Raw genomic sequence first — 13,634 nt, 5'->3', positions numbered from 1 at the left:
TGTGGCGTCGGTAGCCTCGCCCACCAAGTAAGATCTGGATAAAACCAGAAACTATGGGATGGACTATGTTCCACGTGCTGGTGCACGAAACCTGCCGTGATCATGGCAACAAGCTGACTTGTACCCAATTGGTCGAAGCTTGTGATCATCCGCCATGAACAGTCAATTCCATTTCTCTATGTCTTTATAGTGCTGCCATAAAAAGGGAATACAAACACTGCAGTCTTTTAAATCAGATCAAGGGAACCGATACTCATTGGTTGTTACTCATGAATCTTCTCTGTTGAGGTTTTACTGAGGCCTTGATAGTTATGGTTTTCTAGCAAAGCTGAAAGACTACAAACTACCAACTGTTTCCAACTATAAAGACTTCAACTTACCTTTCAATATGTAGGTGAAACATAAAGAGAATGTGCTCTACTCTCCATCTTAAATATTTTAGATGTCTTCGAATGCCTTAAGAGCAGAATCCCATGAATTAATAAGTTAATTTCTTGTTTTCAATCTTTTATTATGCTATTCCATTCCTTCTTCTCGGTGTAATATCAAATGTTCGCGTGGCGAGAACATCAAAACATCAAAATATGAGCATGAAGAGACATTTAGGGGACATTTTGGTATTTAAATATCCACTTTGATTCCTAAGAAAAGACCATTTATAACAAGCCTTACCACTATAAATGTGATTAAAATGTCAACGCTTGATTATCTTTTACAGACAAACGGACCCCACCATCAAGAAGACTCAGTGAAAGCATTACGTTTGACCCTCAAATGACCTTGTTTCTGAATCTCAGAGCACAAGGACAAGACACCTTCAGCCAGACTTCAGTGGAGTACAGTAAGTAAGTAATATGTGGTCAGGTCCAGGCTGCACATCGCCCAGAGTCCTCCACGGTGTGATCCACTCAGCTCTTCATTGTTATCAACAAAGACTCAGGGGAGAAGTGGTGCATGACAGCTTTCCATCACGACTTGCAGCCAGGATGCTGACACACTCCGACCTGCCGCCAACAGAACAAGTTGCTCTGAAGGCGGAGCCACGACACAATCGATCAGACCGGCTTCCTTAAAGCATCGGGCAGGTAGTGGAGCGAAGGATCGTGGTATTGATCAGGTCTACTTGAGAGGGTGGGGTAGAAAGTGAGGGTGGGGTAGAAAGTGAGGTCGTCCCACCAAGAGACCAACACCACAACTCTGCCTTGCACATTCTCCAAAGACACACACACACACACACACACACACACACACACACACACACACACACACACACACACACACGTGCAAACACACACCAGCAGTATGCTACGCTAGCTTTGATAGCATCTGCGTGTGGAAATGCTTGCACCTTACAGAGAATAGACAGAGGATGAAAACGATGCAACTCCGATGAAAGCATCCATCTTCTCACACACACACACACACACACGCGCACACACACACGATGTGATTGCATATACGCACGCCAACTCGCGGTGAGGCTAAGAGTGAGAGAATGCGAGGCGGGCAGCAAGCGCAGCGTGTGCAGCTAGCTTGTGGTGCTAAAATGGTAGACCCCAGATTTCTCCCCCATGCAATCTGCCACCAGCAACCGTGAAGGCAAAACAGGAAGAAGACGAGCGGAGGTGCAGGAAGAGAGGAAGACATGTCCTACGCCTGCTCTCCCTCTCCTAGAAACACACAAAGAAGACAGACACGCAGAGGAGGCGGGAGGATGTTGGTGGTACTTACATGAGGACTCTGTGCCGAACATGGCTGGGCCGGGAGCTGTGATGGAGAGAGGAGGAGGAGGAGGAGGAGGAGGAGGAGGAGGAGGAGGAGGAGGAGGAGGAGGAGGAGGAGGAGGAGGAGGAGAGGGGGGGGGTGAGTGAGAGAGAGGGGGGAGGTTGATGAGCAGGCAGCTACACAGCGGGGGTCATCAAAGCAACACAATGCAGCCAGCCGGCCGTCGCTGCCTCCCCAAACGTCCAGATGCCCCAACGCCACTATCCGTTGCGGCTTCAGAATCTCCCCTCCACACACACACACACACACACACACACACACACACACACACACACACACACACACACACTCACACACTCGCTAAGATAGTCCAAAAAACAGGAGGCCTCGTGGAGGATTACAAATAAAAACGAGCAGAAATCCTTCACAGACTGTGGTGAAATCCAGACGCTGAGATGTAGCTATCGCATCTCTTCTCTTTCTGCAGTGTGTATCCTCCTCCTCATCCTCTCCTCTCCGTCACTCTCTCACTCCACTGTAGTGTTTACCAATGGAGAGACAGAAAATGGTGAGAGAGAGTGGGGGAGGCTTTCCCGGGGAGACGGGGGATAGAAAGGGAAGGGGGTGAAAAAAATCAGAAATCTGGTGAGGAGCTGCGATAGCTGCAGCCGCTGTAAGACAATGGCTATGCAAACAGAGAGTGACGTCAGAACAGGGGGGAGAGAGAGCTGTAAAAAGACTGATGGACTACTGCTGGCAGATGGAGGGAGAGGGGGGGAGGCAAGGAGGGAGAAGGGGGGAGAGTCGAGAGGAAACAGGACAGGGAAGATCGAGAAATGGAAGTGCAGCAGTCGAAGAGGGGGAATGGAAATGGAAGGGCATTAGGGAAAAAGGTAAATAAAAGGAACAAGGAAGGAAGGAAAGGAAAGGGAAAGGGGAAGGATAAGATGTTATAGAGGGGGAGACGGATAAAGAGATACAGGGGGGGGAAGGCAGCTGGGGCTGAGAGGGAACTGGAGAAACAGAGCGGGAAGCAGGCCAATCAAAACGGTTTGTCTACTTTGGAGGCAAAAAAAGCCAACCGATTCTGGGGGTGGGGGGGGGGTCTGTCATCTCGACAAATTGAAAAGGGTACGGGACACTGCTGTGTGTTTACCTGCAGTTACACACACACACACACACACACACACACACACACACACACACACACACACACACACACACACACACACACACACACACACACACACACACACACGGGCATCACGGAGCTAAGCAAAATGTTCTGTTGATCCATCAACCCTTTGTACAATATTTTTTTTTAAATCAAGTCACAGGTGTCGTATTATATCATATCTTATTTTTGTTGTTTTCGTTTTCGTTCAACAGATAACCAAAGCGAATATAATTAAAAAGTATTTCATCTAAATGGATTTAAACAAAACCACGACTGAGACATTCAAATCTTTCAAAACCACACGCCTCGGCAAAATGCATCGCATGTACCGAGATTTATTTAAATAGGTTTCCAAACACGCGAGTGACCGAGCATTTATTTAGTATCTGCACGCTCTGGTTCCTGCGGTTTCCAAATCAGGGCTGATAATAGGACCGCTCCCACAGAATACAAATCACATCTACCAGAAGAGAAATAACGCTGAAAGTAGGGCTGTGCAATTTAATCGATCCTGCGATATATATCGATATTTAGTTTTCCGAGAAAGTATCGATATTTCAGCCGCGGGTATCGATACATTAAGTCTGATAACTGTGTTCGTTATACTCGCGTCCAGGAGAGAAGCTTTAAAAAGGAGACTGATTGAGTCTCTGAGAATGTTCAAATGTATACTTTAATTAATAAAAAGCGCGGTAATGTTACAAGCAGAAGATGGTTCAGTCAGAAAACAGCTGTGTTCTGGCTCTCGTGAGCGAAGAGAGCGAGCTCCACCTTTCCAGCTGTTAAATATCCTCTGCTGAATCCTCCCTGTGGGCCGGTTGGCGCTGCTGGGGATCGGCCCTCCACGTCTCCAATGTTCGTTGTTGCGCATTACAGAGGATTCAGACATTGCACATTAAATATATAACTAAACACGCCTTTTCTCCTCCTTATCTCTTTCATGACTTTTCATTTAATACATTTTAAACGCTGTAATCAATACTCCAAAAATACCTCACGGCTGGTATCATTTCCGGTAGTTCCGAATGTTGTCACATGCTACCCACGTCTGTAAACAAACGTATTCAAATAAACTGTACCTTCATTTAATATTCAGCAATAATAATATCTCGACGTCTATAGTTGTAGTGTTGAAATCAGTAGGTGTCGGTGTGCAACACTCCGTGTCATATCGCTACTAAATTCACCTCTATAGGAAATTGTATATTAGCCATATGCTAAATGCTAACCGGAGATGAAGGATTTTCAGAATAAAAGCTCAACAACTGGTTGTGCACAACAACTTCTGGTTTTTCAGTATAAAACAGCATTTAAACTGACGGTATGTTTATAGTACTTTATGCCATCAAAACATTGATTTTAATTTCTAACAAGTCCCATTCAAATCCCCCGTGTTCCGCCACCTGCTGCACCTTTTCATTCTCCATTGTCCATTGTGATACTGCACTTTACAGCTACAGTTTGCACTGTTTCAATAAATGAAACTAATTTTCTCACCACATCTTTTGATTCATTTTGTCCAGCGAGCTGGAGACTCTCTGTCAGAGCCATATATTGTATAATGGATGCTTTCAGTTTTCAGTTGAATTAATTCAATCCAAGTCAATGGAACACTCACAAGATGTCACCAAAATCCCACTGTCCCTTTCAAATCTTTCAGAAAATGATATAAGTGTATCGAATTATATCGAATTATATCGAATCGTATCGAATCGTATCGAATCGTATCGTTGGCTGAATATCGTGATATATATCGTATCATTGGCTGAATATCGTGTATCGTATCGTGAGATTAGTGTATCGCCACAGCCCTAGCTGAAAGTACAGCTGATTAAAGTGGAAACAAAGCAGAGATGTGACTTTTCAAATTCATATGTTAACCATAACCAACTAGAGATGTTAAGATTCACCGATTCGCATCGGTGCACCGGCATAAACGTTCAAGATGCGAGTGCACCGGTAGAAAGAGTGCACATCGGCTACAGTTTGGGTTGAACCGGGTTGAACTCGCGATGCATCGATTGCGTAGCGTCTTTGCATCGGTAAAAAACCGATTCAAAATCCCCTCATCTTGTCAACGCTCAGCAGAGACGATCTTTGATATTTGCTTCGCCACTACGGAGGCCGAGAGTCTCAGTTATCAACACACACGGAAGTTGAGGAGAAAGAGAAACACAGCGCACCGAAAAATACCTACAAATCAAACGTTTGGCAACACTTCGGATTGTTCCAGAAAGACGGTGTAATAGTCCTTTATGCTATATAGCTGACCGCAGGTCATGGAGAGTGATCAGGTATCCGTAGACCTTTGTGTGAGGTATCTTTATCACTCAACAGGTCTACAGCCATGATACATAGATCCGTCCAGAAGCGGGCTTGCATACACACAGTATCACTCCGCAGCCGCACCCCATCAGTAACGTCCTGATGGTATATGTGCGCGGCACTATATACTACAGACGGTCAACTTGAAAAATCGCTCGCAAATTGTTAACGATGCCGAGCCGCTTTAAAGTACACACGTAGTACGAGGAACTTAGCGACGCACATAAAGAGGCGACATGGGGTCTGCGGCTGAAAAGAGAAACCTGAAAGTTAGACATGAGTTAAATCCCTCAGTGAGGTGTTCTGTCAGAGAGAGTGGTGTTTAGTTTACAGCAGCCTGTGACGGCCAATAATAATTTAAATGTCTTCCTTACTGTAAGCAGTTATGAAATACCTGTTTGTGAAAGGTTATTTGTATTCTTTATTGTTCCTATAGAACCTGCTTTCTGCTCACTGGTGAGTCAGCCTATGAGTGTTCAGCACATCAGGCTGGCAGCTGTATGGGCATTGCACTATGGTAGCTGTTATTTGCACATTGTTAATCATGAGCAATGCATCCTTACATTGTTTAACTGTGAGGTGTTATACATGGTACTGTAGCTACTCTGGAGAGCTTTTAAAGGTAAACAAATAAACGGCATGATGGGATGTGCAGTACCAAATATGTAAAGCACTTTTTTGTTAATGTATGATTTGCTGCATATAAGGAATAAAACTAAAATCCTCTGTCGTACCATATTGAAGTATCATTATTTTTGCATCGCGTTGAATCGCATCGTATCGCACCGAATCGCATAATGTTGAATCAAATCGTATCGAACTGTATCGCAACAAGGGTGAATCGTATCGTATCGCATCGCCTGGTGTTTCAAATGTATCGTTAATGTATCGTATCGTGGCAACGTATCGAGATGCGCATCGCATCGGCCTCAGTGATGGAGATGCACATCCCTATAACCAACACATGCCTTACCCTAACCAAGTCTTCACCCTAAAAGTAATGATCCCCCTCATGGGGACCTCCAATGTGTCCCCATAAGGAAGGCGAGTCCCCACAAGTGACTGTGTAAACAGATTTAGGTCCCCACAAGTATAGTAATGCTAGGACACACACACACACACACACACACACACACACACACACACACACACACACGCACACACACACACAACGCTTTGACTTAATGCCACAGCAAAAACAGCAAGCCAGTTCTTTGCTGAGAAGTGCTAAAAAAGATGCTGGTTAATATGAAATGAACTGGACGGACACTTAAGACTACGGTGGGCGAGCTGACCAATCAGAGCACAGAAGGCTCATAAGGGGGGGGGGGAGCTCCAACAAGGCGTGTAGGACAGAGAGTGAATACACATACCACACAGAGATGCTGTGAGAAACCAATGTGAGTTTGGAACATTGAACAATGTAAATCTATTCTATTCTCAACAATGGAATTATGAGCAGTAGAAATGGCCGTGACATGGGACCTTTAAATGGACAGAATCAATTAAGGGGTTTGAAATTGTAAATCTACTATCCATCACAAATCACGGTTTGTCACATGGCTGCTTTATTCAAGACACGTGAACCCTTTTCCGAGCATTACCTCTAAATCAATGAAGTGAGGCTGCCTTTTTCACGATGCAAGGATACCCCGATGTGCATGTAGCGAACGCGCCGCACGTGATTAGTCTCATTATTTACGCATTCTGTGAAACTTGAATGAAGTATGAAGCCTTGAAATGTAGTAAAGTGCACCCAGAAGCAGTGGGTGTGCAGCAGTGATGGACGTACAGCAGCCTGCTGACCTAAAGAGACGGGAGGTCAGCTGTGAATGGGGTGACGCTAGCTAGCATGTGGATTAGCATCGCGGCTGAATAGAGGAGTGTGTACCGACGGAGGCCTCGTTCTTTTGTGTCTCACACCCTCCGTCACCCTCCTCCACCAACGTCTTTGTCCTTCAGGCAGGAGGCCCCCTCTCTACTCCTGCTGCACTGCAACAAATGGGGAGTCTTGTAGAATTGTTCAAATATATACATGTGGGATGTCCCAACCAAGATTTGTGTTCTGTCCTGATCTCAATTAGAGTCGTTTAATATTGGTAATGTGCTAATAAGGATACGGTGATAATATGTGACATATTGAAATAAAAGATGTGGCTTGTTTACTCGACCAGAATATTTTCCACGAGGTTCCTTGATCAAAGTCACTGGTTAAAACTATTGATCCTGAATACAGTGGTGCAGGAATGAGTCCTACCTGTTTGGTATTTTACCACTTCTAATTCCCTCGTCTCAAAACGCCTTTTCAACATGTTTTTAGTTAGAAGCCACACTTACTAAAGAGATTTTATCATTTTGTTCCATGACAGAAATAAGGTGAGTTAACACCCACTGGTGAATGTACAATGTTTCTATGTGCCATGCAGTAACAGGGTATCTGCAGGAATCCTGAAGTCAAATGTAAAACCTTCTTTAAGACCCTTTCCATACATGTTAAGACCTCATCTCCACTTGGAGTTCTAACCGGTTACCTTGGCGACACACTTCACCTCACATTGACTATATACAGTATTGATTGTCCTTCCTCCTTATCTTCCAACCATTTGGACGCAGACTTGCATTTCCCCATAACGATGTTGCTTAGCAACCGGCGTAAACGGAGCTTCGCGCGCTATCAAGCAGTGAGCGTGCGATGTCCTGTTCAGACGACGTCAAACCCAACGGGATGCCATCAATAAACTCCACAGAATCACACGACACACCTACGCCATGACTACATTCAGGCAGACTGCAGAACACAACCTCTTTGGACCATTCATATACTTATTGGAAACAAGCTACAGAATGTAATACCTTGGAAAAAGCCGTTTAATACTTTTTAATAGCCTTCATTTTCGCTAAATTGATTTATCAACTTTTAATTCTTTTTAAGACCCGCGGGCCCTCTGGGTAATGAGAATAGTTCATTTTTTGCCTAACTTTTGCTTTTTAGTTCTTGCGATTGCATTAATGCCAATGCTTTTCTGCTATATTCCCATGTGCAATTGAACATTCCTATTGCCTTTGGTCGAGGAAGGCCTTAAGAAGCTCACTTCCGTGTCGGCCTACACAAATGAATCATCGCTGCACCACATCATTATTAATATAATATAAATGGAAGATTTACTGGGACAAGATAACTTCTGAAATCCCTGGAATGGTCGGATAGAGGAATGATGTCTCACGTTGTTTCAGTAGTGGGATGTACAGAAACACTCACGATTGAACATTGGTTTTACAGTTGATGGTCTTACCTTAGAGATCATCTTAAAGGCGGGGTAGGTAATTCACTTCAGAAACACTTTTTGTTAAAAAAAAAATGTCATCAGTGGAAGCCGTGGCGCTGTAAAAAGCACGACCAATCATCTGAGCCGGCCCGGCTAAAGTAACTGGTTGGCCTACCTGCCTGTCAGCCTTCCATCTGGGCACAAACTTACCTCGTGCCCTCATTGGTCATGTGCGCGTTCGTGTGAGTTGGAGGAGGGGCTCTGTGAGGAAGTCTGAAGGAAGGGGCAGATTTTTCAAATTCTAGCCACTCCAGCTGGTTTCTCCATTCTTACTTACCCCACCTTAAACCAAACAGACAAATTACTTAGTAAGAAGCTGTCGGCTGAATGTTTTGAACACTCGTAGAAAAGTGCATCTGAATTTGAAACTAGTGCGACTATCTCCTCCAGCTGTCAGTCTGTACGATTTCAAGACAGAAGAAGACTTGTGAGGATTACTGTTCTTTGCAGTGCACTGCCTCCATCCTCAGAGAACACGTCTCCTGGGTCATGTTAATTACACGGGGGGGAGGATCTCTCTCAAACACTCTTGAGAGACGAGGAGGGGGAGAGCTGGGATCTGTAATCTCATTCAGTGTGAGCAGCTCTCACGTCAGCTTTTCACAAATCCTGCCACTCGTTGGCACCGGGAAGATCTGAATGTGGATCGGACGACTCAAGATGGAGGGATATGGTACTGATGAGATAAGCAGGAGGGTTACAGCCGCTGCCTTCCTGGGACTGTTAACTGTGTGTGTGTGTGTGTGTGTGTGTGTGTGTGTGTGTGTGTGTGTGTGTGTGTGTGTGTGTGTGTGTGTGTGTGTGTGTGTGTGTGTGTGTGTGTGTGTGTGTGTGTGTGTGTGTGTGTGTGTGTGTGTGTGTGTGTGTGTGTGTGTGTGTGTGTGTGTGTGTGTGTGCAACACGTTCTCACTCCCATCCCGTCACATATTGACGGACGGTCAGGGCCCCTCCCCGTCGCTATATTACGTACAGGGTACCCCTTTCCCGTCATTTTCTACGGGCAGGGCGTCCCATAGACCTTCATTGCGGACACAGCGGACCCCTTGCCCGTCAGGCTTCTACGGGCAGGGCGTCCCATGGACCTTCATAATGCCTATTTTAAGGTTCATTTGGCTTTAAAATGCGTTTTGATCTCATTTTATGCGAGTAATGAGTTTTTATTTCTGATTATTTGTGCAGTACATGTAGTTTAGTTTGCTAGTTATGACGAAGATTACTTCATGAATGTGTACACATTCATGGTTGCTAAGGTGGTTGCTATGGACGCTGCAACAGCTCCCAGACCACGTGATCAACAACAATGGCTGTCCTTCGTGTTATTCCCGGTGGAAAATGCCTATTTTAAGGTTCATTTGTCCATTAAAATGCGTTTTGATGTCATTTTATGCGAGTAATGAGTTTTTATTTCTGATTATTTGTGCAGTACATGTACATGATGTTTAGTTTGCTAGTTATGACGAAGATTACCTTACGTCTGTGAGGAAAATACACGGGGCTCAGAGCCTCGTATTTTTAAAATCTTTTTTTCCTTCTAATTTATTATTCTTTTCAAAATAACACACTGTTATTTACTCACCAATAACATACAATTATCCTTGCTTTTATTTATTGGTTTAATTCCATAATCTCGGTCTTTTTTGGCATCCGTCAGGAACTGAATTTCAAAATAAAAATAACCGGAAACTGACGTGGGCATTTCGAGCGATTACCCAAGATTCTCAGCTACGCTGATTGGATGTTTTAGCCGCAATGCATGCTGGGGTTTGGTGTTTATATTATATGAAATCCGGAAAACATTTGAAAAGACTAAAATAATACTTAATTCCGAGTGTTCTTGCTTTTCTCTTTGAAAGTCATCACATAACGGCATTGTAATACACGGTTCGGCTGCATTAAATATTACAGATATGCCGTAGTTCTTTATTTAGAGAGCCCTGATGAGAAGACCTTTGGAAAAACTGAAGAAATGCCGCCGAAACTGAATACTTGACGTGGATCATAAATATATCAACAATTAAACAACATCTTCAATTTCTCTTCACACAATACGTCTCCTTGCAGTATCAACACTAATTCGGCTGACTTTTACATTTGATCTAATTCATAGATAGGTTATATTTACACCATAACGGTGCACAGCTGATAGAAAAGGACTGTAGTTTTTAAAGATATTACTGATTTGAATTGGATTGAATTTTGAATGTAAGAATGTAAATACTGAGTCTGAAATAGTATAGCAATATGCTGTAAAATTATGTGAAAGCATGAATAAACCTACACATCTTCAGATGTTGTACATACAAGTGTCTGTGTGTACCTTGTGTGCCTAGTGGTTAAAGCACGTTATTGAATTATTGTTTTTATGTGTTATATTTGATTAAAAAAATATTAAGAGTACATATTTTCATAGGGGGAAAGTAGAAGGTCTGTGATAGAAATATAGAATATAAAAAATCAAGAAGATACTATAAGTGATCTCTTCAATAAAACAGTTTAGTGCAGGATGTACAAAGATATTAATAGGAGGAGGTGCAAAACAGAAAAACGAATTAACCTTTATTTAAACATTAAATAACAGATTACGGTCTTCTTTTAAATAAGAAAAAAACGTTGGGGGTATCTATCTACAGATAAGTACAAAGTACTTAACGTCTAATATATTGCTTTCCTGCAATGTTAACTATGTTGAAGCACTTATTTTAACTGATATTATACATATGGATTATACTCTTATGTATGTAGATAGAATAAGAAATGTGCAGAATATGGCAGTTTAATGGTGGAGGTACACACATATTGATAGATGTCTTGTAATGCACTGTTGAGGAACCTGTGACCCAAGCTTTTCATTCATTTCATAACTACACCGTAAGTTGTGTATGATATGTCAATACACCTTTAAAATCTTGAAATCTTGAAAGGGATGTCCAAAATAGCCATAATATATAGTCTTTAATTAACTATTAGTAGAGAATAACGAGTAATGAATATACTTTATTACTTGTTTCCATTCATGTCAATTGCAGATACATGTTTAGTCTTCTCAAGCACCAACTATCAAATATCTCTCCTGATTGTTGGCACTTGACAATCACCTTACCTGAATTTTACTCAGGTGTAACTAAAGTCTGATTTAAGGGTTGTTTATATTTCACATCATTAATCAGAATCTGCAAAGTAACTCAAATAAATGCAGTGGAGTAAAAATACCAGGTTAACCTCTGAATTGTAGTGGAGTAGAATTACAAAGTATCAATGAGCTGTCATGTGGGTATATATTAATGCTGCGCATTATGGACACAAGCGATTTTCACCCATTTATTAATTATATGTTTTACATTTGATAACACCAATGTGTTGAATACTGGCAACTTCTAATTGTGGGAAAAACGAAAACGTTCAGTAGAGACGTCCCATAGAACATTTTGCGAAACACAACAGTGTAGTGTGTAGTTCTGGGGGGCGTTCGATTCCAGTTTTGGATAGTCTGGCGTGGTTTCGTTCCATTTCACACAGCTGTTTGACGCTCGGTGTAACCTTGGCGCACTGCCACTCCAACATCCAATCCCAGACCTTGAAGAGTAATCACGGGGACTGTAGTCCTAAACGATAGCTGGGGATTCTGGGTAGTGTAGTGTCTTCGGCCATCCTAACTCAAACATTTTGACAATCGCAATGATGCTCGAACTGTCCCTTATAGGCCTACGTCTGTTTCCGGTTATTTTTATTTTGAAATTCAGTTCCTGACGGACACCAAAAAAGACCGAGATTATGGAATTAAACCAATAAATAAAAGCAAGGATAATTGTGTGTTATTGGTGAGTAAATAACAGTGTGTTATTTTGAAAAGAATAGCAAATTAGAAGGAAAAAAAGATTTTAAAAATACGAGGCTCTGAGCCCCATGTATTTTCCTCACAGACGTAAGGTAATCTTCGTCATAACTAGCAAACTAAACATCATGTACATGTACTGCACAAATAATCAGAAATAAAAACTCATTACTCGCATACAATGAGATCAAAACGCATTTTAACGGCCAAATGAACCTTAAAATAGGCATTATGAAGGTCTATGGGACGCCCTGCCCGTAGAAAATGACGGGAAAGGGGTACCCTGTACGTAATATAGCGACGGGGAGGGGCCCTGACCGTCCGTCAATATGTGACGGGATGAGAGTGAGAACGTGTTGGTGTGTGTGTGTGTGTGTGTGTGTGTGTATGTGTGTGGACTAGCATTACTATACTTGTGGGGACCTACATCTGTTTACATAGTCACGTGTGGGGACTCGCCTCCCTTATGGGGACAAATTGGAGGTACCCATAAGGGGCATCATTAGTTTTAGGGTGAAGACTTGGTTAGGGTTAGGCATGTGTTGGTTATGGTTAAGGTTAGGATAGGTCTCCAGGAAATGCATGTAAGTCAATGTAATGTCCCCTGAAGTGATGTATACATGGTGTGTGCGTGTGCGTGTGCGTGTGTGTGTGTGTGTGTGTGTGTGCTGCGCAGTTCTCCTGATGCAATTGGCCGTCCCCCCCTCGCAACTTCCGAAACGGTGATTGGAGTGACGTCATCCAATTCCCGCCCACTTCCGGAACGTCATCCGGGGGAGGGGTACAAAGGACGGGGACGAAGATCATTCTGGAGGCTCTGTGTTGTGAGACAGACGCCTCTCGCCTCTTGTTGTGTTTACTCATTGTGCTCGTTAACACTGTTTAGTAGTGTGTACTTAGTGTTGTGTAATTAGTGAAGTATGTTAGCTCAAGTATGTTAGCTTAGACCCAGGTTAGCGTAGCGCCTGTTGATCCGCAGCAGCTGTATGATCTGCCAAACTCCCTTTTGGAGTCCTCCTTTGTTTGTTCTATAGTTAAGCCGGCGCCGTTGGCCCTTTTGTTTATTTCAGGCTGTTTGTCTGCCATTATGTTTTACACTGGGTTATAATAAAGCCACTTATAATTATTACCAATTCCACTCTGGCTGTGTGGCTTCCCTTTGGTTCCCCTAGCCCAGTAGGGAACGTAACAAGGAGTTTTTTACAAAATTACCAATGTCCGAATTAGGTTTACCAACTGGATCAACACA

The 13,634-nt window shown here is 43.0% G+C and overlaps 1 pseudogene; it reads right to left on the bottom strand.

The window, feature by feature from the left end:
* LOC117448530 (suppressor of tumorigenicity 7 protein homolog) overlaps nt 1–13,634 on the bottom strand; it is a 90,191-nt pseudogene that overhangs the window by 60,650 nt on the left and 15,907 nt on the right.

This window comes from Pseudochaenichthys georgianus, chromosome 6 (assembly GCF_902827115.2).
Source record: "Pseudochaenichthys georgianus chromosome 6, fPseGeo1.2, whole genome shotgun sequence".
NCBI classification, from domain to species: domain Eukaryota; kingdom Metazoa; phylum Chordata; class Actinopteri; order Perciformes; family Channichthyidae; genus Pseudochaenichthys; species Pseudochaenichthys georgianus.
Note: the sequence above shows the minus strand (reverse complement) of the source record. Positions and strands in the feature narration are given on the sequence as shown.